Source organism: Plectropomus leopardus, chromosome 6, assembly GCF_026936395.1.
Source record: "Plectropomus leopardus strain MGB_pleo_1.0 chromosome 6, ASM2693639v1, whole genome shotgun sequence".
In the NCBI taxonomy this organism is placed as follows: domain Eukaryota; kingdom Metazoa; phylum Chordata; class Actinopteri; order Perciformes; family Serranidae; genus Plectropomus; species Plectropomus leopardus.
In genome coordinates, this window is record NC_142181.1 from 14,539,811 (window position 1) to 14,566,052 (window position 26,242).

Genomic DNA, 26,242 nt, shown 5'->3' on the forward strand with positions numbered 1-26,242 from the left:
AGTTTTGCTCTTCAGGACACTCGTTGATTTTTGTTTCATTATGGCAATGTGAAAACCAAGCACTTGACAAGAAGCGGTTGATTATTCATGAAATGAAATGGCGTATGGCTGTACAACCGACAAAAAATTTAATGGTTCACAAATTACATAACAGATATTTACTTTCTGTTCATTGCTGCATTCTTTGAAGATCAGATAGAAGCACTTAGCTTGGAGGAGAGTGGTGGTTATTTTAATTGCAGCCTGCCTCTGATCAGTGTGATCAAATCTAACAACATCTAGTTTTTATCTCTTTTTTGACTTTGATCAAATCTTTCAACATCAGAATTAAACACAAGCTCAAATCCTAAACTCAGAACAGCAGGAGGCTCTCATCACAGCTGAAACAAGCTGTAAGGAAGTGACTCCTCTTCAGAGTAAAGGCTTATGTGTAAATAAAACAAACAAGACTGTACTGTACTAAGTGTTGTCCAACCACATAAAGGCAAGAGTGTTAGGCTGCTCTAAGTAACCACACTCAAAAGCGGGGCCAAAAGCTGGTAGTTTTAAGGACGCGATGAATCGCACAGATAGAAAAATGAAAAGTCATGATGTTGCACGAAGATGCTCTGAAAAGGCAGACGGAGTGTGAAAAAAGAGAGCATGAGAGCAAGGGCTTAGGCTTGGTTTAAACGTTTAGGGGGGCAAATATTCAGCGGGGTTTGACAGGTCCTATACCTAATTTCCTGTACAATGCATTAATCTTATTACTCTATATTACCATGTAAATTATGGGCATTTTAATTTTTGCACAAATCCACATTTTCAAAGAAACTTGCATTTGATATTTTTTTATTATAATATTAATATACTCCACCTATGCAATGAGCTCCTCGCATGATGGAAAAAACCTAATTTCCATTTTGCTGAATTTTTACGCACCTGTATGTGCCTTTTTGTACCAATTTATATTGGAAATATCATGTTACTTACCACTTTAACCATACATAGTTGCCTCTTCTGCTTTCCGATTTATGGCCAATTATAGCCGTTGCTTTTGAGGTTGCACATTGCCACCAACTACTTTCATGGAGGCATTCTTGCATCCATAAGTTGTTTTCTAGCAGTGAAGTAAAAGTCCTCTGCTACTTTCACATTTTATATCGGTGGAGCAAATCACGTGTTCTAAATATTGTGGGGGACAAGTTTCCCGTGTCCCACCCAAAAACCTACATTTATGCCCGAGAGAGAAGTTAAAACTAGACTTGGGAGGTATCCAAGTATTACAGTCAGGCTGTTCTTCTGCACTGTTTGTATGTTTTTCTGAAAAATGCAATGCATAAAAAAATCGTAAATATCCAATGAGCCAGTATTACCTACATATTCTGTATGGCTGCGATCACGTGATGTGCTGACAAGAGTAAAGAAGGGAGTGATACAGAGTGGTTTGGTTGGTCGATGGGTCACAAAACATTAGACTGTCTGCTGGGACTTGAATTGTAGTGCACAGCATGCACCGCCAGAAGACAGTCTGTGCTGGTGGAACAGCGGATGAGATGAGAAAGATGGTGACTGTGAGTGATGGGGATAAAGTTACAGGACTAGTAAAAAAAGAAAAAGAAAAAAAAACCGCTTCTGCCTCTTTTTGAGAATATTGCAACATATATCATTATCTCAAGATTATTTATCCCAATCTACAAAAGTACTTAATTAGTCACATGATTTTATTCAACACTGATGTGTTGATATCTGCCTCAGCGACAAGGGTCATTGGGTCCTCAAATGACACGTATTTGCTATCCATTCATTATTCTATGGGCCATAATTATTAAAAATCCAGCAAGACTTGTCTAAGTAGACAATTTGTGTATTAGAAAAACATCATTATTGACTAGACAATGACATACAAGCTACAGTTGCTTCTGTTACCAGAAGCTCTGCTTTTTTTTCTTTTCTTTTAAACAAATAGCATCGTACACCATATGTATTCTTCTGAAATGTCAGAAAGGTATGAAAAATAGATACCTCTAAGCCTAGTTCAAACCCCTCTTATGTTGTTGCCCAAGCAAACCCGACCAATTGCTGCATAAAGTGGCCCTGCCTGTCCAATTGTCGGTTTAGGAAGGAAGAAAATTGCAAAAAAACAACCCAGCCCTCTCAATCTCAATCTCAGAAAGGTGTTTCAGGTGCTGCGTTATCATCAGACATGCACTCTGTTTGCAGCATACTAACACCTTAAAAGGGTCAATATAGCTGCAAGGTAAGAGCAGTTTGTTTTTGGTCCTCTCAAAGCAACTTTCTACTTTCATAAAGATGAAGTCTGGAAACTAGAGAAGAAGAGAAACCACATGTTTATCAGATGTGAGCTTATAACATCCCATTCGACGCTATAAATTCATATTTTAGGAATATTTACACTCTGTGTGCAGTCTACTTAAATCCCTTCCAGTTCAGGTCATCACACAGCTTTATTATTGCATGTAACTACAGTCTAATGAGAGAATCATATCAGGATTTCAAAATCTGATCAAAGCATAGAAAAACACTGGGAGAAATCACAGGGGTTTAAGACGCTGCTTCTGAAACTGTGTACTGAATATAAAATGGAAAGATGATGTTGAAATTATTGCCTGTGATCATCCTATCTAATTGTTCTGACAAAACACCACAGTCACACAGCCGAGCCAGAAGGAAGAGCATGTTGTTCCGTTCTTAAGCCTTCAATGCCACAGAGGCGAGCTGCGTCTGCTGTGGGGCTCGGTGTTCTACTGAGGGTCTCCATCTGTCTTTTATTTTTATTTTCTCTTCTTTTCGACATCCTCCCACTATGCCCTATTTTCCTCTGTCACCCGCTCACATTCAGCCTTGTGTTTGAGTGAGAGTAATAATGGGGGAGGAGGAGCTGTTATTGGGATATGGGGGGAGGAGGGTCAAGGAGTGAGGGAGGAGAAGAGAGGAAAAGCGAGATGTGGACACAGCGTGGAGAGTCTTGTCATGCCTGAGCACTCAGTGTTGGTTATTACATATGATTAGATATGATTAAATGTGATTAGCTTTGATCACTCAATCAGCCTGCCAGAGAGCTGTTGTAATGAAGTTGGAGCTCTGCCAGTCCATGCGTGTGTGTGTGTGTTTGTGTTTGTGTGTGTGTGTGTGTGTGTGTGTGTGTGTGTGTGTTGGAGGGAAAATTTGTATGTGTTGCATCTTAAGCTGCAGATCTTGAAATGCTTCCGTAAATCCGAGCTGCAAACAACAAATGCCTCTTGCTCCCCATCCTCCTCACTCTGCTGTCAAGAACTCGTCGAGAATAGACGCTAAATTCTGCCGTCCTTTGTGTGTGTGTGTGTGTGTGTGTGTGTGTGTGTGTGTGTGTGTGTGTGTGTGTGTGCATTGCTAGCAATAAGATGTATGCCTCTGTAAATGTCAAACTCTGTCTTATGACCTTTCATAATCATTTCTTGCCATAAACCTCAAACCATCTGTTATATTAATTTACCTGCCTCTAAACCCGTCAGCACAAGCGCACACACACACACACACACACACACACACACACACACACACACACACACACACACACACACACAGAGGTATATGCACACACATCCAACCGCCCACTCACCAGATTCAGATGCAGACAAGGACAGACATGAATGATTTTTTTTGTCTTACCTTGATCGTAGGTTATTCTGTTTTTGTTAAATGAAATTTTGCTTTCACCTGATTCATTTTATTTTTTTACCATTTCATCTTTTAACTTGCTAATTCACTTCAATTTTTTTTTGCTGCAACATAATGTCTCAGAAATGCTTCTCGGGAGCTGAGAAGGAAAGCTCTGTTTGTGTACTGAACGCGGTACTTTTACAGTTTATCCAAAGGGGATTTTTAAGGGTCACTGAACCTTCCTGGCACCAATAATAGATAGATGACAATGAAAATCCTTCAATTAATTCAAAATTGAGGCATGACAGTCTTGAAAAATTTGAATGGGAACAGCCATGTGATTTCATTACACTAACACAGTTTGTTATCCACAAATGTCATTTCAATTTATGTGGCGACAATGGCGATATAACCAAACTGGCGTGACAGGACAATGTAAGGAGCCATTATGATAATGATGTATGTTTATTATATATATCTAATTATTTTAATTTTAATTTTAGAAATACTCTCATAGATTCCACATTCATTCTACTCATTGCATTACTGTCTTTCATAATTTGTTACAGTGATGCACTCATGTGAAGAGCAGGTTATATTCTCCTCCAGTCTCTGCAACAGTATGAATAATCACAGATGAACTGGTACACTTCTGTAAATGTCACACTAACACATACTCTGAATTATGGGGCCTTTGTTGGCGTTGTCTGCCTCCCTCTCCTCCTCTCATTTAACCCCTTCCTCTCATCTCTCCTCCACACCTCTTTCATTTGTCTCCCTGCATCTCTCTACCTTACATTTCTCCTCCTCCCCCTCTCCGCCTTTCATCAGGGTGTAGTCTTTGCTGTTGTCTTTATCTGCAGCCTTTCTAATCACTCGGAGCGCTCTGACATTTTGAAGGGCACCTGTGATCAGCATAACTAAACACAGATTCCTCTCTATCTTTATGTGACACACTCTCATTCACATGCATACACATTTTCCTAATGGGCTCTTCTGTTTACCATCTGACACCACACATAAAGCTGTAATTTTCATGGGATTTTTAGGTTATCAGACTGATAGCCTGGGCTACAACATTAAGAATATCTCAGTCTTCCATCATCTTTATGTGTGAGAATCACCAAAATCTAATTACCATCTCTAATGCTGGCAGTGGTGAAGTGTCCCACAAAGCATCTGATAAGTCTTATAAAACAAAATACCTAATTTAATCATGATTGCATTCCCACACTAATTAACACAACACCTACTGGTTGTTTTACAGATTGGCCTATTAGTAATGAATTATTTGATTCTTCATGCACGGTTTGGACATGATTGATTTATGTAAAAAAAGGCTGAACCCAAATTTTTTTCACCATTAAATAAGTAATTTATCACTGGAAAGATGGTCTTCATTCAACTGGGCTGTCAATGCAGTAAGGAGACACAAATACTTCTGAAAATGGTGTTACATGACAAGAGAATACAGTTGTAGGTTTTCTACTTCTTGAGCAAAAGCAAATGCCACAGTCTATTTTCTCTACCAGAATGTCCTGCACCGCACCAGACCAATAAGTGCTACTGCTGATTGGTGACATAATACAAATTTGTCTGTTTGTAAACGAACAAACAATCTAGTTTTATAGTCAAATGGTAAGAAAATATGTTTCTTAAAACATCTGTCTCTTGGTCCATTTCTATAGTCTTTATGTCTATGGTGGTGGTACGGGCGGTGGGCCATAAGAGAGTCCAGAAGTTCAGTCTGTAGTCTGAGCAACAGCTCAAGAACCACTGAAAGTTAAAGTTTGCCAGTCCACAAGTGCTATTTTGTTGGCAACTGGACTTGTTTCAGTTCCTTGAAGATGTTTCACTTCTCATTAAAGAAGATTTTTCAGTTCTTACCAACTGGACAGGAGTTGCAGGCTTTAAACTAGAGCCCCACCGATTCATCAGTGTACCGATATTATCGGCTGATATTAGCCTTTCAAGGACATATTGGAGTATATTGGCATTGGCGCATATTTTTTTTTCGATATGCACAGATGAGAAAACTTTTTTACAGACCAAATAATGCAGAAAACGATGCTTGGGTAGTTTAGAAATGGTTTTATTATATTTGTCCCACAGAGTGCGCTCCGACTCCATTGTTTACACTACTCTTAGCACTCTGAAGCACATGCAGCAGAGCTAGCGTCACAACAGAGCGGACGGTGGAGCAGGGTTTTTCACGGTAAGCCACATTGAAATACATACTGCTAAGTTAATCAACAATGGCCCCATCATTTGGCAAACGAACAAGATGATCTAAAGTCCCAGGGTGACGGCAGGAGAGGACTACTAACATGCCAACTTTATCGCTATTTAGCAGGGTTTTTTTTGCATCCACACAGAAGTGATCTATTTTCATTCCAGCTCAAAAATTCACTATATTGGTTGCCGTATCGGTAATTGCTGAATTTTTCCACTATAAAATCGGTATCGGTCTCAAAAGTCCCATAACGGTCATCATCCACTGATGACACATTCTCGATAACAGTGGGATGGTTCACTAGATAGCTCCAAGGGTCCGAAACTGAACCAGTATAAGAACCAGAACTAATTTGGTGAAAAAGGTGTATTATTTAAGACTTCACTTTTTAAGTCTTTTCATTCTGCTTTCAGGGCCTGCCACTGCACTGAAACTGCACTTACTAAGGTGCTCGGCTCCTGCCTGGTTAGTCTTTCTTATCATATCGCCTTACTTTCAGTTAGTTGCTTAGACTTTGATTTGGCTTGTTCTTGTTATCTGTGCCATTACTGTTCCAGCGGGTTGGTCTCAGTCTCAATATATTATCTTTATCTTCAATATACCTTCCACTTTCATTTGTGCTCACATCAGGTTTTCAACTGTAGGCAAAGAGGTACACATTGAAGTGTTTGCACCTCTTCTGCAAGAATTACGCTCAATTTGCTCTTCAGGAGGACACTTAAACTTTTAACATCTCTGTGAAGCTTTTTCTGCAGACAGCATGTAACAACACAAGAACATAGTGGTCAGCCCACAGGTATAATGGTATGGAAATTAGATTACCGTGAAGAAGGGCTTGACTGACAGAAAATTAAGACGTGTTATGAAAATCAGGGAAAAAATACAGAGCACAATTTTACCCTTTCATTCAATCTTTTGCCTGAACTACAGCAGTAATGAATAAGAGTTAATAGTGAGGGTGGCAGGCTTTTGGATCATAACTCCAGGAGGACAACTCACTGAAAAATCTTAATTAAGTCTACATGGACAGAGCTGTAGCTAGTGGGATAAAGCCAAATCGGCTCTGTATAATGTCAAGATAATTTGCTATAGAGCAGAACTAGGCCAGATAACAATTGCACTCTTTCTAAGGTTCATTTTAGCGTGCTTTGGTTGCCTGGTGAGCAGGGATTTTGTTTTCATCACATAGAACAACACAGTGAGTACTGTATTGTTTGGAGTTGTACTTCTACAGCATATGAAAGACAACTTTTCTGATATTGCCTGATTTGTACACATTTATATATGCTGTATGATTTCAGGCTGATTAAAACAACATGATTTCCCAAAGGCATTTGACCCAGCTTGGCTAGTCAGCCCTCATGTTTGCTGTATTTGTGCTCGCTAATAGAGAAAGCATAATTGCACAAATAGTTGTACAGTTGTATTTGGTGGGATGTGCTCTGTGAGGGGTTTTTCATATGAATCCAGCAGCAGCAGACAAAAGCTTCAGCAGGAAGCAGATTTGAGCCCCTGAGGAGCAGACCAGTGAGAATGGAATATGCATAATGTAAGATGCAAGAAAATAAATATAAAAACAAGGAAAAAGATTAGGAGGAGGGGGTGTTGGCGAGTCAAAAACATTATTATCTCCAATTGTGTTTTGTATTTAACTAAAGTGAAGAAAGAACCAGATTTCCTCCTGTTTTATATTTAGATTGTATCGCTAGTAAAAAATTGTCATTTTCTTCTTACTAGCAAATTTCAAGAAGTCCTACTCACATCTAATTATCATCATCACTGGATGGAGTTTACTCAAATTAAGTTAAACCTATTTTGTTTCTGTAGCCCAAAATCACAAGTTGTCTCAAAAGGCTTTACAGTCTAAACTCTACATGATACCCTCTATGCCTATCTTTAGACCCTCTGTTCAGACAAAGAAAAAAACAGAAACTTTTACCTTAGTGAGGCAGAAGTTGCTACATGTGACACATTCTCTTAAAAGATGTGATTGGTTGTCTCAGACACACCCCTTTGTGAGTCTGAAAGGTGTGGACACCCAATGGAAATAAAAGGAACTGCGTCACAATAGGAGTATATGAGAGCTGTTTGTGTGACCACTGCTGTGATGTTTCATTTTTGCAGTCACATAAGTGTTTGTGTTGTGATCACTTTATTTTTGATGCAGCATCTAGCATGAGATCAACCACAAACATGATCCCTGCACCATCCAATTTGAGGCATTTTATTAATGAATTGTCATTCATCTTGTTGAGAATATTTCTCCAACCTCTTTGTGCTTCCACCATTTCCTCCTCTGCTTAGGAAACCTCTTATAAGTCCCTTTCCCTGCTCCTAAAGTTTTTCACCTTTAGAGCTATCTTAAGGGCTAAGATGCCCCATACTTTATATTTACCAGGACCTAGTCGTAACTATAAGGGGAAATTCTTAGAAAATGTTAGAATTCAAAGAATTTTCTGATAACCTTGTCACTAGCAGCAACTCTTTGTACTAGGAATCTTTATGTGTATGCAAAAATATTGAATAAAGCAGTTTCACATGACAAATCCCTGTTTCTCCTATGCTGTTCGGCATGTCAGGAATCAGCCGCTCGCCCACCACATAATATTGTGTGCTCACCCTTTTTCTGATCCCGAAATTTAGGGGGTTTTCACCTGCTCTTCTACAAAAATACAAACGGCTCATTCTAAGGTAATGAACACATAACAATTCTTATTTTCAGGTGATTATAAACTAAAGAAAATGTACTTATTGTATTATAATCAAATTCTGCCAATACTGTATATCACCACAAATCCTACACACTGAACAATAAAAGAAAAAAAAAAGAAAAACCAAAAAAGGAGGGGTTCTTCCAGGACTGACAGTCATGCAACAGATGTTGAGTGTACAGCGCAGACAGAAATAACAAAATTAAAATCCTGATATTGAGCAACAGAATTAAAACATAAGGTATGGACATATGGCAAAAATACATCAAGAATATGGATCAATATGGAACAATGACCAATGTTTCCAAGGTAGATAATGAACTTTCAAGCTCAATATTTTATATAATACTCAGAGTGAAGCCTCTGTGTTCTGATCTGCTCTCATTTGGCATTTTTTTTTTTGTTTGTTTGTTTTTAAGACCAGCTGTTGTTCGACCATTTTGGTGGATGGTCCTAGCATAAAAGGAGATTGACAGTTGTTTTTTTGGATCTGACGCTGACCCGCCCATATGACGTGCATGAAATACAGGTCTTGTCCTTTTGGAAAACTAGCCATGACAATCAGAATAAAATCAGTTTCTTCCGCTTATGCACTCCCATCTGTGGAAGATCAAAACTGTAATCATCATCAAAGTAAATCATATCAAATTTTCTGCAACTGACCCTTTCCCCTGACCATCAATAACAATTGGCCACTTTAACACAGCTACAGACAAAAAATTCATTTCTAAAGGAGGTACTATGTACAGCTTTGAATTTTTCTATCACTGAAGCAGACACAGGACTATCAGAAGATATCTCTGTGAACACAATCAAAGTGTTCCTGCAAACCACTCATTATCATATGCTTTGATAAGAGCTGCCCTTACAGCTCCAGCATGTAGGATAATAGGAATATATTTACAGAAGTTGGATGTAATGTAATATGTATGTTTTCAGTAGTTTTTTAATCTAAAGATAAGAATCTTTGAGTTTGTCATGTTTGCCCAGAGTGGACAAACCGAACGCTGGCTCTAGAAAGGACCATTCATGTTTTCACGTCAGCCACCATAGTTCCTCTGCATGCTTGTCATAAATGAGAAGTTTCAGTTGATTGCAATCTGCAAGTCTACCAGTAGATGCCACTAAATCACACACAAATCACACAGTAGAGCTTTAATTTTGTCACCTAAATATGAACTTGTGCTTGGAAAACGTCAAAAGCCTCAGTAGAGATTCTTTATGGGACACATAGGATATGAGTTATATTCCACAATATTAAAGGTTCCTCCCCAGCTCTGAATGACAGACTAGAGCTATGATTCTCTGCCCGAGCCCGATTGGGCCCAGCCTGATTTGCGAAATCAGGTCAGGTTCTCGCCAATTTACTGTTTTTTAAACTGTTTTATTTTGTTTCTGTTTTTTCTTATATGGAACTGGCAGTTCTCATGCAAAAATGGCAGGAGTTTTAATGGACTGAATCAAGAGGGAAAGGGGGGGGGGTGCCACCACTGAGAGAGGGAAAGTGACCAACAATGGAGAAATAGAGCACTTTTGAGAGAGGGATAGAAAACAAGATAAAGAAAGAGAGGCCTACAATGACTGAGTTGGCGGTGCTTGCCTCTGCCTCCACAGGAGTGGGAAGAGATGTGTGTAGCATGCAGCGCAGAGCGGTGATCATTACCTGCATGTTGCAACGCCATACCACAGTAACATGGTGCACACAAGACGCACCCAGACTCAAGTAGAGGTAGAACATTCGCACAATAAAACCTCTGGATTACTTTTTTTTTTGTTTTTGGTTTAAAATGAATAACATGAGCAACTCTCAGATTACACACTCAGATTACCTTGTGCTTGAGTACATTCATGAATGTGGTGAAGGTAGCACATTCATTTGAAAAACAGATCTTAGATTAGCCAGTTAGCTGAATATTAATAAACTAAACTGGCCAAATTAGATAAAGACCTAGCTTAGCTGAACACTCAACCGGGAGGATTAGTTTAAGGAGTTAATTGGAGCCTTTAGGGTAGCGCCTGTATTTCTTATCTGCTGCATTGCTCACGGAGCAGTCTGACTGAATCAAGCCAATCTGCATTTCAAGAGGTTTACAGTTCGACCTTGATTTAACAGCAAAGGATGAAGGGTAATGATCTCCCACTTCTACATGATTAAAGGCATCCTCCTTCGTGCCTATAGATCTTTATGTAAAACCAACTATTTACATGCTCTGACAAGCCCTTTGGTGTATCTGAGCAAATCCCTCGCTTGCTCACTCCTTCACCTACTGTGTGTTAAACCACAAATCTTTAAGTCCACAAGGGACAACCGATCACTCTTAAACATTTGAGTTAAGTGATGTGGATTGATTTTTACCAGTTTTCGCAAAAGAAAGAGAGGAGTGAAAAGGGACGCATATAAAGACTGAATCACTGTTTCTGAATGTCGCGCACGCATGCACGCACGCACGCATGCACGCACGCACGCACGCACGCACGCACGCACGCACGCACGCACGCACACACACAAACACACACACACACACACACACACACACACACAGCATGGCCAGGAGGAGGCTGGTAGAGCTGCATTGGGTCCTGGTTGTTATTCCAACAGAGCTGGGTCTCCAGTAGCATCACTAACATACTGGAGACACATGCACTGTAGAATACAGCCAAGCCATGATGACGGGCCCCGCCATGCACATACACACATACACACACACACACACACACACACACATTAAAAATCCTAATGATATTTCCGGTTATGAGAATCAAAACGAGCAAAAATCGGAAGACAAAGTCAATGGAGACTCACTGAGAGAACGAAAGGGATGACAATACTTTTTTTTTTTACTGTCTCTCTCATACACACACATGCACAAACAGTAGATAAGGGACTGGGGGTGTAAAACAATGAAGTGAAGCTGCTATGGCGCTGATAAGGCTGACCTATGACTGTGTGAAGAACAGGAGAAGCAGGTGCATCATTGTACTGCCGCTTAATTAACCAAACTGTTTGTGTGTGTGTGTGTATGTGTGTGTGTAAGAAAGAGATTTCTCTGGAGTTTTGAGTGAAATCTATTAAACTGAGACCAACCAAAAAACCATAGTTCATATATATTTCTTCAGCATCATCTGAGGGAAGTGGATGACGGACAGAGAGAGTGAGAAACAGGAGTTCAGACCTGCAAGAACAAAAAGAAAAAGCAGGAACTGACAGAGTAAACCAGGGAACTCAATCCCTTAAAGACATAAAAGTGCTTGCTGATGAGATTCACACATTGCTCAGACGAGAGAGACAAACGTTTGCAAGAATGTTTGGAGAGAGGACAAGAAACCAAAACTGAGGAGCCTCCACTGTCATCGCCTTTTTGATGGGTCCAATCTGTGCATGGTGGTTACTGTGCTCTTACGTATCAAAGATACATAACAAAATTAGTCATTACATAAAAATCAATCATTCATATCACAGTTTTTGTCATTTCATTAAGACTTCATGCCTTAATTAAACCTGTGGCCAAATTTAATTTGAGCTCATCTATAACCAATCCAACTATATTGATTCGATGCTATAAAACTTGACAGAAAATATTCTGGCAGTAATGAAGATCTGCCAACTCTCCTCTCAGTCAGTCTGGGGCTGTTTTGGCATCTCCTGAGACAACAGCAGACAGCTGCTCTCATCTGCTCTCATCAATATTACATTTTAATTAAAGAAGAAAAAGACTTTAAAAAGTGAGCGGACCAAATTTATAATTGTATTTAAGGGAGTTTGTCTACTTGTAGCCTGATCGTGACTTTCTCCTATTGGTATTTAGTCAAAATGCTCATGTATTAGGTTCTGTAATTGCTCTTTTAAATGCAGGTTGCCATCGGTGCTGATAAGCCTTACCTGCAAAATATGCACATCTAATGCATGCACAAAAAGATGTACATTATGTAAAATATGCCAACTGGTTTTTGCTTCTCAACACCCCTGCATTTAGATTTACTCTTTAGTCTTCTATTTGTCTTTGTTTTAATCTTTTAATCCTATTCATGTCTTTTTACATCCCTAATGTTTCTTTTATATCTTGACTTGATCTGTTTATGTCTTATGTAAAGCACTTTAAATTGTTGAAATGTGCAACAAATAAATTTGTTTTGGCTTTATTGTTGCTTTTAATTAATTCAAAGTCAGTCAGTCAGTCAGTTTTTTAAACTTGTGTAGCACAATTGATTAATGATTCGGGGAGTAGCTCCCTGTTTGTTAGTATGTCCTGCTTGTGCACTAGAATACTTGTGCACGCAGGCGTCCTGATGCTCTGTTGGAGATGCAATGTTTAAAGAATTGTAGCAATGTCGCCAAAACGCAGAGGAAGAAGACAACTGCATGCAAGTAAAAATGAATGTAAACAACATAAAGGTAAACAAAACAAGCCATGTCATGCTTCTTGAATGTTAATTAATAACTGTGCCCATCGAGCTTGTTCTGTGTGCAGCTTTCTGTTGATGAATGTCGATGTGAGTCAATCAATGAGTTCTACAGCACTTATGTTTCTGCATCGGGTGACATTCCCACAATTACACTGATGACAATGATAACAACATTGAGCAAGCTGGTGTTGGCCGTCACTGTGAAGCTTTTAATTGCAATTTTTTTCTCATTGATTGTTATAACCCTTTTGTTAATTACATGCTCTGGTCATTACATGTCTTACATGTCCAGGTATGTCATCTCATTATTATTTTAAATAAAGTAAGTTGAGTTACTCAGAAATGCCACAAATTTGCATGGGAGTTGTATTTTACATTTTATATGAGAAAAATAACTGTATGCAATTTTATTTTATTTTTTTGCCCACATGCCAACAAGTTTTCAACCCTACTGCACATCTGTGTACATTATGAATGGACAAAAGAGAAGAGTCAGTGTTTCAGAAACATACAAACTTGTTACTAGGACATTCAGGCATCTAATTAATGTAGTAAAAATGCATTGACGGTTCGAAAAATGTATGTTGTTACTCCTATCTTTTTGTTTTGTTTTGTTTTTCTCTTTTATTCCTTTTTTTCAAATTTGGAATAACAATGGTCTAAGTTTTGGAACTATAATTCCCATTATGCATTGGGTATGCAGGAAGGAAGTAAAATGGTGCTGTTGCTGTTGAGCTGTGGGCAACACCTTTGCACAACGGCTGCAACTAATGATCTTAATTGTTGATTAATCTATCCAGTATTAGAGTAAATGTGAATAAAATATGAGAAAATTGTGGAAAATGTCAATCAGTGAAAAGCCAGTGAAAGCCCAAGATGGCGTCCTGAAATGTCTCATTTTGTCCACAGCTGACAGATATTCAGTTTATTCTCATAAACCACATAAACTAGACCTTTCATCCTAAAGAAATAACTCAAATAGGTAATCAATAATCAAATTCCTTGGCAACTGATATAATAATTAACAACAAATCAAATAATCGTTAATTACTGCAGCGTTTCGTTGACAGACAACTGGTACTGAATTACCTTTGACACTGAAAATAACAATTCCAATATAATAATGATTGGGATATTGATACCCTTCTAAAGTGTAAGTCACACTGTGTTTCTATTGTGTGTTTAATAATAGTTTTTATAATTTCTTAAATAATGATAACCCAGTCTCATCTGTGTTTGTTCCTGATGCAGATTGAGTAGTGATGCAGTAAAATGCTAAGCACCTTGTCTAATTTAAATGGCCATGATTGTCATCAGTTCTCACGGAAGTACTGGCCTCCTTTCAAATGTCAACAACAACAATCAGGGCTGCTCTAAATATCATGGCCGCTCAAAAACTACCCTGTGAAAGTGAAACAGATGTGTCGTGTGTGAAAGCACCTTTGTTAGAGACAATGCTTTCTCTGGTTCTAGCAGCACTGCTGTGAGGAGCTATTCAAAGGTTTGGACAGGAGGGAGTGATGGGAGTGCACAGGAGAAAAACACCACTTTGTCACACAATCTCTGGCAGCGACGCCACTATAATGATATCTATTCTTCATCCTCATCTTCTCTTTACCTCAACCTTGTGCTCATTTGTATCTGATTCACGCTCCCCGTCTTTGTTGCTCTGTTCTCTCTGATGCTTTGCATGGTCTCACTATTCACAATCTCCACCCTGTTCCCTTTGTCACCTGTCGGTTTCTCCATGTATCCCTCACGTCCTATTATGACCCCCCCCCTTTCTCTGTCTGTCTCTCCGCTGCAGGTGTTTGACATTCATACTGTCGTCATATGGCTGTTGTTCTATTTTAATCTGACTCTTCTGTTCAGGAACAGACACCCACATGCTCTCACCATCCTCTTGGCTCCATCTGGTTCTTTTTTTTATTCTCCAGTAGATTTTTACCCAGCACAAACTCCATTTCTCTTTCTTTTCTACCTTTTCTTTTTCCTCACATGCTCTTAACATCTCTGTCTGTATATCTATCTGTTGCACATTATCCACTTAACATGTAACTGATATTACGTTACTAAAAGGGGAATAAATTATTATTGCTGCCAAAAGGATTTTTAACAAACGCTCAGAAAAGGCAACAAGTGATGCTGCCTAGGAAACTGCTTGCATAGGAGACAACCAAATCGCCATGGATACAGATTTCACAGTTGCCATGTAGTTCACATTGCAGCACTTAATGATTTCATATCACATGGTGTGACCTCTAGCTCACCAGGTAGAGCATGTGCGCTATGAAGGCTGAGTGCTTAGCAGCAGTTAGAGTGCGACTCCAACATGTGACCAGATTTAACACGTTAGCATGTTCGATTGATAGCAGCTTCTATGTTACGCAAACACATTTATCATTATCAAATTTCCCCTGACAGTGACATATCTGCTTCCTAGTAAACCATAGAAACATATGGGGCCGGAGAAGCAAAGTGTTACGGATGTTGCTGAAGTTCCAAAACAAATTTGCATAATTTTGTCAGATATTTGGTGCTGCACAACGTCAGCTTCCCGAGTTCTTGCAGTTGTTTTCTCTGCTTTTGTGTTTTCTCCAGCTTGCACAAGATTGATCTATATAGCAACTGGCTGAATCAATCATGTCTGAAAATAGTTGCAGGGCCAGAAAACTTGCAAGTTTGAGTTGCTACAGACTGAATCTATGTTAGTCACATCACTCACGGGGACATGCAGAGCTTTAAAGCCACCAGAAGGCCCCCATGGGAGTCAGCTGGCAAGAGTGACTCCACAGAGCCCTCTTTGAACTTTAAAGGGGAAAGATCAAGTGTATAACAGCCGTTTCTAAGAAATACCGGACCTAACCACAGATTTCAAGCCATCACTGTTAATGTTGTTGTACATGTGAGAGGCAGCAATTGTACGCGGTGCATCGTACGTGGTGCAGACTGATATTAGTATGTTAACCCACCAGCTAGATAATAACTAGGACCAAAAAAAAAAAAAAGATGACTGAGCTCTGCGCCAGAGATAAATCTGGAAACAAATCCACCACATCAGACTTCAGCTTAATTATATGGTATTGAACTATACAGTGATTAACACCGTCAACTAGAGACGTCTCTAATTAACCCTTTAACCGCTTGCCGACAATAAGTATTTTGACTGATTACTATCATTTAATCTGTAAGAAATATACACTAAATATAAATTTCAGTGGCCCCACAGAGGAGATGATGAGACAGTGCAGTCTGCTGCTGCCCAGGCTGGAGTTGTGTGACGCCACCAAAGCCATGATTATACTTCTGGGAGACGATCACAGCACACCTCAACAAAATAATGACTCTGGATACATATAAGAGACAATCTGTCCCTTAATGGATACTAATCATCTTCACAGGTGGAAAGGATCAACAAACTTTCTGTTGCTGCCTTCACACAGAACTGTCAGTTCAACATCTGTGCTGTTATTATGAGCTAATAAAGCAGCGGCTAACATCTAAGACAAAGCCGTTTAACTGTTCCAACAAACCCACATTGACACTGAAACTGCTTGACTTGGTCATTAAGCCTATTAGGTAATGTTAGCAGTGTGAGGCTAAAAGTTAGCCCTGTCACTGTGTGTATGTGAGTGGGCGGACTCTCAGCGTCTCCCGGTGCAGAGCTCACACTCATGCAGCAGTAGCACTGTCATTTTTATATCTTTGCTGTACACACATCTATAGACTGAATCACTGTGACGTTGCACTTACAACAACAATCACTTTTGGGTAGACAACTGGCGATTTACACATAAAATTACAATTGCAATGATATGTTAAACCAGCAAATTTGTTGATTTCTTTTTGTCATTTTCATTTAAATCTAATTAAACATGGTGGTCAAACATACCTGTTGTGCTGTGCTTTGCTAATCTTTGATAAACCAAATCTGCAGGTACTGAAGCTCAGCATCATACAGACTCCACTGAAATGTACGAAAATGTATTTTAACTACCTAAAAAAATAATAATTTTAGTGAAAGTGTACACTGTATATTTGCTCCACTTCACCTCACACATTAACCAATTGAGGAAGTGGTAGACCAGCAACTCCATTGTTCTGGAGTTAAATAAATGTTTTTTTTCAATGGATTCTGGTAGCTTTGAGATAAATGCATCAATTTCCATTAGAAAAGGAGCTGCTGGACAGCAAAGTAAAGCAGTGAAAATATCTTAAATATAGCATACACCATAAAATATACTGATTTTTGGTATGCTGTTTTTATTGGCAAATAGCTAGCCTAACTGAGGCAGAGTTTGCGCAGCGCTGTTTTGTTTAATTTTATTTAGGCGAGGATTTCGAAGTTGTAAGTAACGTTGTCCGTCTTATAGAAGAGGGATCCCTCCTGCTGAGGTTTCTTCCATTTTTTCCCACCGTTAAAGTGAGTTTTTCTTGATCCACTGTGAGGGTCCAAGTACAGACGTTGTCCTTTGTTGGAAAGCCCTCTGAGCCAATTTGTGATTTGCATTGTTGAGCTACACAAATAAAATTAAATTGAACTGAATAAAAAAAGAGAGCGCAAGGGGGGGGGCAGGATGTGCTGAAAGAAATAAACTGCATGCAGTTACAATGAAATAAGATTTTACCCATTTTGAATAGAAGAAAAAAAAATTCAAGTTATGTTAAGCCCCCTGAAGATCAGCTATTAGCCAGAAAAAAATAATTAGAATTAGTAATTAGAATCTCAATTGTCAGCTTTTTCATGTGGGCCTGTCTATTTCCTTGATTTTACATTATTTACCCACAGCCGAATCTCCTTTAGCATTCCACAATGGCTGCCAAGAGATTTGTGACGCAATTGCAACTGTTACCTCCCTCCGTGTCCATTTCCACTCTATAAATTGTCAACACTTAGAACTCCTATTGTTTCTTCTTTGGATTAGAAACAAAAAGACACAAATATCTACACACATGCAGAGAATCACTGGAAAGAAAGAGGTGTATTTCCTGCGCTTGCTTGTTCACACACTTGTTATTTTAACGGCGCAGCCTTTCACCAGACTCCAGCCTCCTGTTTAACACGTCAGTGCGTGAAAGGCTGTGCACTTCAAAGTGTACACCTGCGGCAGCCACGGCACATGAATGCAGCAAATTACAAATGAAAATTTATTAAATTGAATAATAAACACAGTTTGATGAGTACACACACACAGAAATATGCACAGGTGCAAGCTCACAAATACGATTTTAATGATTGAATAACCAGCAGAAACATGAAATGTAAGATGCAAACAACACACATACTATACACAAACACACAGGCATGCACAAATGCACGCACACACACACACACACACACACACACACACACACACACACAAGCAAACACATCCTGTTCTAGGTGAGTGATTTGGTTTAAATGTTTTGTTGTACTGTATTTGCCCTGCTAATGAGAATTAGAGGCTTTGTGTGTTTGTGTGTGTGTGTGTGTGTGTGTATGTATGTGTGTGTGTGCACTGTGTGTGCACTGTGTTTTTGTATTTGTATGTGTGTGCGCGTGCATTATGCCATTGTTTAGGGGGAGAATAAATTTCCTGTTAAAAATTCCAGGATGGACTCCCTTCTGGGAGCTTCCCTGTTTATCTGTTGGGGAACACGCACGCACACACGCATGCACACACACACACACACACACACACACACACACACACACACACACACACACACACACACACACACACACATTTACACAGGGAAATACAACGCCTCAGTCTCCTGATGTTACCTCTAAGTCTCCTTGACATTTTGCTCACCCTTCTTTCCCCGTATTCCTCCCTCACCTGCCTCTCCCTCCATCTTTTCTTCTACTGGGTCATCTAATGTCCCTTTACTCACGCTCCTTCTTTCCCATGACCTCCTTTCCTCTTCTGTATCTTTCTCCTCTAAAAAAAATCTGAGGTCACCTTGAGCTGTGTGTGGAAGGAGCACTGACTGCATGCTTAGGGAGGCTACCTTGAGCCTCTGAAAAAAACACCCTCTCTGATCCCCATGTGTGTATTCATAAATACTTTATAGTAATTTAATACTGTTCTAGTTCTCACACAGGGTTAGTCCCCAAAAACATTACTTTTGAAAAATACAATTTAGAAGCTGTTACTGTATTCAAGAAAAACATGGAAGAAGCAATGACATTTAGTAAAACTGCAAACCAGGATTTTGGATTACTCATGAACAGTAAAACCAAAAACCTTTAACATGATTGCCCAGTTAACGATAAGTGTGAAGGTGTGTTTCAGTTGTTGACAGCAAGTGTTCATGGGAAGGATAGAGGGGGATCAAGGGTGTCTTTCCAGTTCATATGAGTCATAAATCTTTGCTATGCTGCTGTATGTGTGTGTCCTGCTGGATGAAAGTGTAGGATAAAGAGAAAATGTGAGAACTGAGAGGTGGATGGTTTCAGGTGTGAACATGTTTGAGGAGTGAGAATGGGTAAGTAATGAACTGAGGTGCAGAAACATCTCACCAGGGGACTAGTCAACTCTTAGCTCAGGTTATAAACTGCAACACCTTTTCTTTTAAGGATTAAAAAATGATTATTATAAATTCTTCAACAAAGGATGTAGATTTTCACATCATGTTTTCATTTTTAGTTTTTAAACTGCTTATTGTGCTCACAGTTGCAGTCACTCAACTCAATTCATCTATTGAAATTCATCTTTTTTTTCATCACCAGAGCAATGTTTTCAGAACAATGGATGTATTTTAGAGGGTTTGAGCGGGGTAGAGGTGGATGGGTCCAACAAATACTGGACTTTGACCCAGAGACCAGTGTCGAGACCAACAGCAACAACCATATGTGTTTTTGGGTGTTTTTTACAGCCTGATCTCTGATGAAAAGAGGCAGATTTCATAGTCATTTCATAACACGGACCACCCTGTACCCGTGTAGTGCTTTTCTAGTCATTTTTTGACCACTCAAAGCACTTTCACACTACGAGCCACATTCACCCATTCACATACACATTCATACTCTGGTACCTACACTGGGCTACTGTATTAGGTGCCACCTGCTACTCGGTTGTTTAGCCTTCACACACACTCACACACTAATGGAACAGCCATCAGGAGCAATTTGGGGTTCAGTATCTTCTACTTCAACATCCTGACTGGACGAGCCAGGAATCAAACCACCAACCCTGAGATTAAAGGCCACAGTCGTCCGGTGCACAACATAGTGTAAGAAGTTAGAAAGTCCCTATAAGATGGGTCCAACAAACCCTCAGACTTGCATTATAATTGAACAAAAACCATGTTTTTAAGTCGTGCTTTTGTCACACAACAAAATAAACAAATACAAGGTGTTGTTTTACCGACGTTTTAAAGTTATTTTGGAAAAGACTGAAATCATGGAACAAACAGAACCATAACTTTTCCTTTGAAAACGGAAATATGTTTTGAAAAGACACAATTCATGTAACAAAAGCAACCTGACACACTGTCCCAGGACGTCAACAACAGACACGGGAAGATACCTAGCATGTCATACGTGGATGTGAAAGTACGCTGACCAAGCAGCGATATTTGACAAGTTGGGATGATTTTGAACAACATCCACAACTTTTTTTCTAACCATAACCAAGTGGTTTTCATTCTGCTATCCTATTCTGGCCCAGGCATCATTTCAGTGATGCCAGGGATTATGCCCAAGTGGTAAAACATAAGTAGGGATGAAATAACAATGTTAAAATTGTATTCGTTCAGCAGTCTCAATACAAACAGACAAAATGTTGAAAAAGTTAGTAAATCCACAAATGCAACGAACCACAGCATCTCATCATGGAAAAAGCATCCTGGCAGTGGAACAACTGATGTCTACACTTGGTTAGATAAAACACACGGTGCACAGTTTCAGTTGGCAAAGAGTATGATCCAGGACAATAATTATAACCCTGATCGCATGAACATAATATGGAACAAACCCAGGAACAGTAATTACAAGCTGGCAGGATGGGTCTATTAATTGAAGTGAGTTAATTTGTTGCCTTTGGATAATTAAACAATGTCTGTGACATGTGAGAGGACAGATGATTCAAAGAAGGTAAGACTTACACTGCCGAATGTGTAACTGGGGGGGGGGGGGTATTAGATGTTTTTTACGTGCCTAATAAAGTCCTTGTTACTTAGTATTGTTCCCGCTGTAAATAGTTCTCACACTCATCTGGGTGACTCTGATTATTTCAACAAAGTAATTATGAAGTCAGCAGCACAGTGGCTCAATGGTTTGAATATTCTGTGTGGATTTTGGTTCGCTGCCACAGTGAAAGATGAGCAGACCAGGTGAACCGGAAACTGACAGCAGGTGGGAATTTGTTCATCTGTCTGCATTTTCACCCAACAATATTCTGGCAACCTTTCCAGGTTTTTGTCTTTTTCTTTTTTCCTTCATGCTTTTATCTCATCATGTCAGGTTTTTGGTGCTGGCTTGTTCTCCTGCCTCATTCAGTCAACAATGACCTGGCTGCAGCTGCTGCAGGATGCCGCCGCCAGGCTTTTGACAAACACTCTCACAGGTCTCACATCACCCTGTGACTGGTCTCTTTTCAACAGCTCCCAGTGAAATACAGATATGATCTAAAAATCTTTTTCATTTCACACAAAATAACATGGTCTGGCTCTGAGATTTCATCTAGCGGGTTATTGAGCCCTTACAGGACCTGATGGGTGAAGTCCAACCGTAATTTAGCCGTCAATAGCGCTTTTCATAACTGTTGCCTGCAAACCTGAAAAAAGCTTTTCCATGCATCTTACATAAGAAAATTCCTTCTTTTTTTTTATCATTTTCATTTCTTTTTAGTCTTAGCTTGGTACACTCACCATTTAGGATTTTTATATCTATTTTATGATGTAAAGTGTATTTTTGTCTTGAAAAGTGCTTTTTGTTTTTTAACAGAGGCCATTCAAATTGCAAATAGGGACAAGAGGACATATTCATCCTTTATGTGATTATAGTATTTTTTTGTGTAAAATCCTAGATGAACCGGTGACGGACAATGTTAAATTCAATATTCACCAGCTGCTGTTTGAGGTGAAAAGACGAGCTGCTGCCAATAATTACAACAGTATTTTGTTTCATTAAAGCTTTGTCCTTCATGGACCATTATGTTTTCCACATTGAGTGTAATTGCCAGCTCTCATTACTACTGACAACAATGTTGCCAATCTCCTGCTGCCCTCATCCTTCATGAAATGGTGAAGAAGAAGAGGAGAGGAGGATGGTGTCAAGGGAGGTGAAGGTGGTGGAGGAAGAAGATGTGATGAAGATATGTGAGGAGGAGAGGACGAAGAGGGGACAGCAAGACCTATTTCTAATGAGGCTAACTGTGAGCTGACAACGGGGCACCAGACACTCAATCAATACTCGCACCAGAGGTCACACACATACACAAACACAAACACACACAAACAGCAGGACTGTGTGTAGATGCTGCCTGAGGCCATAATTCTGACTAAAGGATTCCTGCCACAGACACACAGACACACAGACACAGCAGACCGGACAGGAAGCCTGCTGTGGCAGAACATAAATTACTGATAAAACACTCGCTCACTCATGCACGCACGCACGCACGCACGCACACACACACACACACACACACACACACACACACACACACACAAAGAAGTATACATGGTGTGAGCACAGAGCAGAAAAGTGAAGACAGAGCAGACGTTGTATCGCTACCTGCTTGAGAAGTAACCTACCGTAGCTGAACAAGGCATGGGACCTATTATTCTGATTTTGAGCTTAATACCTATTTTTTGGGTTTCTACTCAGGGGCATTGTAGTAGGCATCTTTTTATTAGTAATTAGAGCCATAACTATATTAAAATTTGCCAAATAAATGGGTTTTAAGACTGAACTTTAAAAATAATAGTGGAAACTCTCTAAGGCCCCTTTCATTGCAAAATGCTTTGGTCCGCCCCTGATTTGTCTTGCAGCTAGAGCAGTGTGAGTGACTGCTCATGCTGCTGGAGCAACAATGAACGTTGTGATGTTGTTACTCAGGAAAGGAAATCAAAAACAATAAAAGTAAGAAAGAATGGAAAGGAAAGAAAGCAAACTGACTCTGTGAAACAAACAAACAAAAAGCTATTCAAAAGGTGCCTTACAGAGATATAGATCAAGAGAGTAACCGGGCCACAGAGACTTCTTCTGCATATGGCCCAGAATTTAGTGCTATTTTCCCCACACTTTCTGCTCTGTATTCACCTACTGTCTGAAACACTTTAAGCCTCCTATAGACTGAGATTTTAGCAATCTTATAAGTTTAGTACAAGCTACATTGTGCAACACGAATCTAGTAAACTTGGACATGACATCTAATTTGTTGTATGCAGACTGTACAATGACAACACCTACTGAATAGCAGGCTATGACCCACCTATTGATGTCGATACGCAAGAATAAAACGTTATCAGCGTGCGTCATTTATCTACGTTGCTGTAGTGCGAAGCGAAAAATGTGCACAAATTTGATTTGAGCCCTTGCTATGGTGGCATTTATGTGTGTCGAGAAAAGTCTGCAGAAGAGGAGGAGGAAGAAAATGTGGAAGCGGTTGTGGCTGGGAAAAATGGCCAACTTGACATGCCAATTTTGCAACAAGGGCTGGAAATACGTAGCATTTAGCAGTGTCGCACTGATCAGTGCGTCACTTCATGCTGCATTTCTATTGGCTAGTTAGTCAGCGCAGGTTATACCGGCAGTCACACAGTGGGATGGTCATCCCAAATTTCTGACACTGTCAAAATTTTACTCTACGCTGTCTTTGATCGCACGACCATGACAACCACTGTCCTCGATCTCTCCCCCCTCCCGAAGAAGATGGTCAAAAGCGTAAGGATTTTGCTCAAAGGGATTACTTCTACATACATTTACCTCATTATTTGAAGCTTTGGCCACATACGATATGAGCATCTGACAAAAGCATTATAGGTTCCCTATAAGCTGAAAGGAAGCTATATGCCTGCTTTGTGAAGCATGTCACATGTTTGGTTCAATTTGAGTAGAAAGCTCGGCAAACTGTAAATCTGACATTTAAATGTAATCTGCTGAACAAACAGAAAAAGCTAAATATATTAAAATGAAAATGCATCAAATGAAGCGGTCTAACACTTGCATGCATTACAAACAGTGATGCACACACAATCAGGCACAAAACCCCTGGTGAGGTTCACTTAGCTGATTGGACAAGAAGTGATTGATAGGGAGTTTAGTGATGGATGGCAGCTACTTCCCGCGTACACACACACACACACACACACACACACACACACACAAACACAGACACACGCAAACTGAAGCAAACCCAGTGAATATAGTAAAAACTAATATTAATGTGTTGTATCTTGCCCACAGCAGCCTTATCAGGGGCTTGCAGAAGTCTACTTTGAATTTCAAAATAACTACATACAACTCCCGTGTGTGTACGTCTGTGTGTGTGTGTGTGCGCGCGCGCGTGTGCATGCGCGTGTGTGTGTGTGTGTGTGTGTGTGTAGCAGTGACATTATGTGAAATACAAGTTTAATTCAAAGGTGGTATACAGAATTATTCCATGTGCCTGTCACAATTGAACAGTGCGTTACACACATCTGCACAAACTGACATTTCATAACATAAAAATCACCTGCACACACGTGACGCATAAATACATTTGACCTGGTACATGCTGGACAGTCGCATTTCACGGCATGTAAAGGCACACGTGCCTAATTTAAACACCAAAAGAGCAAAGAAAGCAATCTGTTAAATCAGGGTTTTAAGTCTCAAGCAAAACGCACACCGCAATGCAGATGCAGCTCAACACACACATGCTGTGCTAGCAAGGCAGGGTGGGACAGTGTGACACTTGAGTCCTAACCCTATCTGAATCTTAACCTCAGCTGTAATCAATTCACCAATAAGACTGACTGAAGTCAACAGCAGAGAGCAGTGAGAGCAGGAAGACTGAAAGGAAAAGGGAAGGGAAGGCAAAAGAGAAGCAGGTGGAGATATCAGGATACATGAAACAAGAGATGGGGTGAAAAGAGATGGCAATGAAGTGATTGATAGATGGTAGATAACGGGAGGAAAAAAGAATACAGGAATGATTGGGTGGGTGTGGGGGAGTGTGTCAATGTAAGTTAAAAAGACAGATGAGGGAGGCAGAGGGAGTGACAGAAATATGGGATTAGAACATATGGTAGGTTTAGGTTGATCAAATTGGGGTGGAAAAGGTGAGAGGGAACAGGGATGAGAGAGCAGAGGAAGACAGAGAGACAGACAGACAGACAGAAAGAAAGAAAGAAAGTGGGCAAAAGATAAGATGGAAAATGAGAAGTAACAGATGAAGAATGTGAGACAGCAGAGAGAGACTAGAAGTGAATTATAGACCGTTTCTGGATACGCTATCTGGGTGATGAAATCTCATAATGAGCCTCTGCGCTACACCTGGTGTCAAAGTCTCGAGGAGTACGACTGCATATTTGTAAAGGCTGTAGAAAGACTTCTGCTAGTTTGCGCGGGGCAACATGAACGATATAAAGATGCTGAGTACTGACTAGTAGCGTATTCATGTAGGTTGAAAATGTTCAACTTGAGCGAGAAATTAGCATTGAGAAGTAGCTGGAATTCTCCTGCAGTTATTCAGAAATTCAGAAAAGGAGGAAAAACTTAGTGTCACTGCCAGATATCTCAAGGAAAAAAAAGGAGAGGGCTCAGAGATTAATGAGCAAAACCAAAGGACTACATGGTAAAATCTGAAAATATGTTAAAAAAAAAGTGTATATATATATATATATATATATATATATATATATATATATATATATATATATATATATAGTGCTAGCTGTTTCCTGGTGTGAATCAGATCATAAAGCAAATGGGAGGAGAGAAAAAGAGTGAAAAACAGCGAGATGTGCGCGACTAAGATTAATTACTCAAAGAGTAACGGCTGCAGGCAGTGAGACTGGGATGTGCACAAGCAGAGGTGCAATGACCTGCAGTTTGAACTTTTCTGTTCGTCTGAATGTGTCTAGTTGAGTCTCACACTCATCAAGTGAAGGAGAATCATAATCATGTTAAAGTAGATCAGATGTGAACCTTGTTAACCCTGTCACGCCAACATATTGTTGACAGAGAGAATCATATACAAGCAGAGGAAACAGCCACTAGTGAGTTGAATTGACAGAAACGAATAAAAAAGGTGCCCATTTTGCATTTGGTGAGCTG

At 39.7% G+C, this 26,242-nt stretch overlaps 1 protein-coding gene across 2 annotated transcripts in view; it reads right to left on the bottom strand.

Annotated features, from left to right (window-relative positions):
• pde2a (phosphodiesterase 2A) overlaps nt 1-26,242 on the bottom strand; it is a 185,378-nt gene that overhangs the window by 39,453 nt on the left and 119,683 nt on the right. The window lies entirely within an intron of this gene.